Source organism: Dermacentor albipictus, unplaced genomic scaffold (assembly GCF_038994185.2).
Source record: "Dermacentor albipictus isolate Rhodes 1998 colony unplaced genomic scaffold, USDA_Dalb.pri_finalv2 scaffold_96, whole genome shotgun sequence".
NCBI classification, from domain to species: domain Eukaryota; kingdom Metazoa; phylum Arthropoda; class Arachnida; order Ixodida; family Ixodidae; genus Dermacentor; species Dermacentor albipictus.
The window spans coordinates 122,565-128,564 of record NW_027225650.1 but is presented as its reverse complement, the minus strand read 5'-3'; the positions used below and the strand labels follow the sequence as shown (position 1 = coordinate 128,564).

Here is a 6,000-nt window from a genome sequence, read left to right as displayed (position 1 = left end):
TGTCGTGGGATTGTAGCGTTCTTGCCTTCTAGGTGATCGATGAGAGGGCGTATTTCGGCGTCTTCGCGCTGCCGTCTGGTCAGGTCAGATGCGGTGAGGGCCCCAAGGAATGCGCCGTCTTCGTCCATGTCCTTATCGCAAGTCTTGATGGGAGCGCGCGACAACGTGTCCGCATCTTCGTGTTTGCGGCCCGATTTGTAGACGATGGTAACATCGAACTCCTGCAGACGGAGGCTCCATCGAGCAAGTCGCCCGGATGGGTCTCGTAAGTTGGCTAACCAACACAAGGAATGGTGGTCTGTCACCACCTTGAAAGGGCGACCGTAGAGATAAGGCCGAAATTTCATGATGGCCCACACAACCGCTAGACACTCTTTCTCGGAGGTGGAGTAGTTGATCTCGGCGCGTGAAAGGGTGCGACTGGCGTAAGCGATCACTCTCTCGACGCCTTCCTGGTGTTGGACGAGTACAGCGCCAAGACCGATGTTGCTTGCGTCGGTATGCACCTCGGTGTCAGCGTCCTCGTCAAAGTGGGCGAGGACGGGTGATTCCTGCAGGCGCTGCCGCAATTCCGTGAAAGCTGATTCCTGCTCGTCCGTCCAAACGAAGGGTATGTCATCTCGCGTGAGGCGTATGAGTGGTTCGGCGATCCGGGAGAAATTAGCGATGAAGCGACGATAGTACGCACACAGACCGAGAAAGCGGCGTACGGCTTTCTTGTCACGAGGAGTCGGAAAAGCAGCAACAGCAGATGTTTTGTCTGGGTCAGGCTGGACGCCGTCAGCGTTCACGACATGACCGAGAAACTTCAACTCTTCGTAACCGAAGTGACACTTTTCGGGCTTTAGTGTGAGATTAGCGGAGCGGAGCGCCTCAAGTACCGTCTCTAAACGCTTCAGTTGTTCTTCGAAGGTCGCCGCAAACACGACGACGTCATCTAAGTATACTAAACAAACGTGCCACTTCAGACCCATCAGAACAGTGTCCATCATTCTCTGGAATGTGGCCGGTGCAGGACACAGGCCGAATGGAAGTACTTTAAATTCGTACAGTCCATCCGGGGTAACAAAGGCAGTTTTTTCGCGATCTCGTTCGTCAACTTCGATTTGCCAGTATCCGCTCTTCAGATCTATGGATGAAAAATACCTGGTTCGCCGGAGTCGATCTAACGAATCATCGATCCGCGGAAGCGGATAAACGTCTTTTTTTGTGACGTTATTCAACTTTCTATAGTCAACGCAGAACCTCAGCGTTCCGTCTTTCTTTTTGACGAGGACCACCGGCGATGACCAAGGGCTTTGGGAAGGTTGTATGACGTCATCGTCAAGCATTTCTTTCACTTGTGCGTTAATCACGTTGCGCTCTTTCGCCGATACGCGATAAGGCAGTTGTCGTATGGGACGAGAGTCGTCATACGTGATTATTCGGTGTCTCGTTATGGGCGTCTGGCGTACCTTAGATGAAGATGCGAAGCACTCCTTGAACCGAAGGAGCAACTCGCGCAGCGCTTTCTGCTTTTCCTCTGAAAGGTCTGAATTGATGTCGATATTGCTGAGTGTCTGAACTGCGTTCTCCTTCGTCGCAGACGCAAAACATTCAGCAACGTCTGCTTTGGGCTCAGCGAAAGCGATAGCAGTACGACGAAATAGGTGCCGATGTTCCTGGCTGAAATTCGTCACGAGGAGCGCCGAAAGTCCACCTCGAAGCATAATAAGACTGCGGGCTGCGCATACACCATGAGTCAGCATAAGAGAGGAATTGCCCTCTGCAACGGCTTCGCCGTCACGCAGATCGTCGCATACGACCATTACCAGGACACTTGCGCGTGGTGGTACAGTTACACTGTCGGCGTAAACTCGAAGCGCGTTACGTCGGTAATTGTCGCGGTTGTTCGCTGCTCTTTCTGTCGAAAAAGTCACTACATGTGCGCTCCCGGAGGTCTATAATGGCGCCATACTCACGCAGAAAGTCGACGCCTAAGATGAGGTCCCGAGAACAATCGCGGAGTATAAGGCAGCTGGCTGGAAACGTGGACCCACGAATTTGTACTCTGACCGTGCACATGCCCAACGGTGTTACGAGATGCCCCCCAGCAGTACGAATTTGCGTTCCAGACCAAGGCGTGATAACTTTTCTAAGTTCCGTCGCTAGTTTTCCGCACAAGATTGAGTAGTCGGCCCCCGTGTCCAATAAAGCACTAACGTGGCGGCCGTCGAGCACAACAGGTATATCAAGCGAGAGTCTGTCGCTGAGTTCGGCTGCTGTCGTCGTTGAATCGTGCTGAATGGACCGTGCGCGCGTCGATGGGAGGTCTTCGGAAGGGCGATTATCAGCGGCCTCGCCCCCGAAGGTCGCTGTTCTTAGTTTTCCCGGCGAGGGCTTGGCGATCGTCCCTGCGCTGCCATTGGAGGGCTTCTAGGTGCGGGAGAAGAACGCCTGGGGGACGGCGAGCGCGACTGCCGCCGCGGGAACAGTGGCATACTCTGCTGGGTCAAGTATTCTTCTATCGCCCTAGGCCTTTCGCCATATCTGGGCCTAGGTGAATCCGCGGCAAAACCTTGCAGTCCGAGGCGGCGGTATGGGCACTCGCGGTATACGTGACCGGCTTCTCCACAATGATAGCACAGAGGCCGTCTGTCCGGGGTACGCCAGACGTCAGATTTCCTTTCCAGCGGGCGACGATCCTCCATGCGTTGGATCGGTTGCACAGATGGGAGCGGGGGGACGTATGACGCGGCGTAAGACGTGGCGGGGTCGAAATGGACCGGAGCGGGGGCAGGGACTCGCCTCAAAACTTCCGCATACGACGGCCGCTGCAACTGTGCTGTCACAGGCAGCGCATTGTTGCTTGGAACGGGACCTTGAATCGCTTGCTGCACTTCCTTCCGCACAAGGGCAGAAATGGAACCTAGCGTGGGCTGAGGCGGACAGGTGAGCCGTTGAAGCTCATCACGCACCACAGAGCGGATAAGATCTCGGAGAACGTCCACGTTTCCAAAGGCAATCGCGTCCGTCAGTGAAGCAGCGTTCGCGTGCCTGTCATACGGAGCTGAGCGCTGGTCCAAAGGTGAAGTTGGGTTCAATTGTCTTTCATAGAAAGCTGAACGCTGGTGTAACATCTTCTCCATCGTGGTGGCATCGGTTAAAAATTCAGCCACGGTCTTCGGCGGGCTTCGAACAAGGCCAGCAAATAGCTGTTCCTTAACTCCCCGCATCAGATGGCGCAGCTTCTTTTCCTCGGACATGGTTGGGTCCACCCGACGGAAGAGGCGCGTCATATCCTCGACGTACGACGTCACGTTCTCGTTCGGCAGATGAACGCGGGATTGGAGCGCCCGTTCGGCTCGTTCGCGGCGATCAGCATTGGTGTAGGTCTCTAGCAAGGCACGACGGAACTCGAGCCACGATTTGATGAGCCCTTCTCGGTTCTCGTACCAAGTGCGGGCACCGTCCTCCAAGCTGAAGTAGACGTTCCTCAACTTCGCCGCGTCGCTCCATTCATTTATCTCGGCAACTCGCTCAAACTGGACTAACCAGTCTTCTACATCCTCGAAGATATCTCCGTGGAACACTTTCGGCACTCGGAGATTCTGCAGCAGGTACTGAGTTGCCGTTGTAGCCGCACCTTGCATAACGGTCGATAGAGAGGTCGATGTTCCTTCCATATTGGTCCGTGGGGGCGTCGATGTTGCTGTGGAGAGATGGTCAAGCTCTGGAGGCAATCCTCGGACTCTCCTGCTGGCCCGGTGAACAGGGGTGTCCACTAGTATCGGGCTGGTACTCCTGCTACCAGGAGGGGTTCGTGGCATCGGATGAAGCGTACCCCGCACCTCCACCAGTTTTGTCACGAAAAGACAATTAAAGATGTACTCGGCGTCGACGAGACAGACAAGATGGCGTACAAAAACTCAAGCCGGCGTCCTCAGCGTCTTCTTCCTCAGCGCCCACCTCTAGCCGAGCGCGCGTTCCAGTCACTTCTTTTGCAGCGCTGGCTCGTACCTAGTGGCAATATATATATATATATATATATATATATATATATATATATATATGTATATATATATTATTTGGTGTAAACGCTGTGCAGATTATAATACAACATATATGTGTAAGTGAACGAAGTGTGATGGATACCCGTTCCAATCTCCAATGAAAACAAACTTGCACCGCTCTGCTGCTGCATGGTGCGCTGACAATGACATCGGCGCTGTATATGCATATATATATATATATATATATATATATATATATATATATATGTGTGTGTGTGTGTGTGTGTGTGTGTGTGTGTGTTCATCAACACCAGGCGAGCGTCTTTGTGGATCGGGCGGCCAAAATTAATTATTTAAAATGCGTCTCGATTCATAGCGATGGTCCAACATTGAAGGCTCGATCTCACTCTTTTCATCAATGGAACATCCGTGGTCGTTCACGATCATCAATAGCGCGGCCACAACTCGTTTTTCGGTTTGTCGCTCGTCGTCTTTTCTGTACACCTGCATTTTTCTTTCGGGCATTTTTCTTTCTTTTGCCATGAGACAGTAGAAGTACTGAAAAAATAATTTTGCTTCGGGAGAGCTCACTGGCTGGGGAATTGTGTCGCAAGTCACGTAGCTGATTCTCAGCGACGGATAGAGACGAAGACTCGGATAACACCGACAACGTCATTCACAGGCAGAACGGTGAGTGTACATCTTTCTTTAACTGCAAGTGAAAGAACAGGTTGCAACTATTTTAATCCGTCTAAGTTCACTATATCCACTTCCCATGGCAGTGCTTTATTGCAAACTCGCTTCAGCTTCCAACTATTTTGGGTTCTTTACCAAGCCTTTGAAACAAATAATAGTACCGCTGTCACGCGAGGCCTTTCAACAAAGATGGAGCCCCATCGCTCTCGAATTTTTCAAATCCCGATTGGCTCCTTTGTGCAAGCTGCGGAGTGGAGACAATCGCAAGTAAAAAAAAACGAGGAATTCGATCCGGATCAGGATCTATCGCGATCGAAAACGCACGGTGGGACTCTGATAAAAAACAGCAAATATGCGACTCAATATAACCGCCATGAAACTATAACTGCAACTTTGCTCATTCTTCGCCAAGTTTCTCAGCGGCAAATAAAAACAGCAAATATGCGGCTAAATGTGATGTGCAATAGCCCCCCTGTCACACTTCTTCGAGAACGTCTGCGTAAGCGAGTCGCTCCAGTTAGAATAGGTACTTCTCACATCTCTCCATAAGTACCGATCACTCTCGCCCACAGCATTGGCCAACGCGCATACCTTGAATCGCGCCAGACTTTCGTTTCGCCGCGATTCATTGGTTTCGCGCCAAGGGGCATTAGAAAAGGAACAATGCCGTTAGCGCTTTTTGCAGTTGTCATGTTGTCATGTTGATTGTGCTGTAGTGCCCTGTCCGTGTTACTTCTGCGTGCGATTTGGCATCACCACGTTGACACATCGTAATACTAATCAGGTATGTTTTGTGACCTGCGTCTTTTATTGAGCGCAAGTTTTCTTAAGTGTTGGCTTCATGTATGCCGTCTTTCCTTGTGCAGCTGATGGTCAACTTAGCTCGCCGTAGATCTGCAGTTCAAGCAGCTTCAACGATTCTTGCGTCGTGTGACGTGCTACTTTCTCCCAGGTAATTTTGTGTGTTCCATCGTGTCCAAATCGTCGCTTGAAAACGCGGAGGATCTAATCAAGTAGGCAATACGCACGTGGCGCATTGTAGAGCGCTTATCGTTTTCTTTTCTGCAGGTCGGCGCTTGTTCCTGACGTCTTAACTTGATTTTCACTGTACATAAGAACACGCATCGCATCTTTTCCTCCAGTAACCTGTGCGACGCTTCAGGTATGATGGACGCAATTGTGCAGTCATGTCTTTTAATGGGCGAAGTTCTGACAGGTGTAGAAGTCGCTGGGCGCCGCAGTGCTGAACTAAGTGTCACAAGCTATAGCGGCTGGGCGTAATTATGTTTCTGCAGTCGTGTTATTTTACCAG

The 6,000-nt window shown here is 51.4% G+C and overlaps 1 protein-coding gene across 1 annotated transcript in view; it reads left to right on the top strand.

The window, feature by feature from the left end:
* The first annotated feature begins 5,331 nt into the window (after positions 1–5,331).
* The window catches only part of LOC139053358 (uncharacterized), a 48,719-nt gene continuing 48,050 nt past the window's right edge, over positions 5,332–6,000 (top strand). Inside the window, exons 1-3 of the transcript XR_011510432.1 lie at positions 5,332–5,472; positions 5,555–5,640; positions 5,757–5,850. The gene's annotated coding sequence lies outside the window, so the exon portion shown is untranslated. The remainder of the gene's footprint in view (positions 5,473–5,554; positions 5,641–5,756; positions 5,851–6,000) is intronic.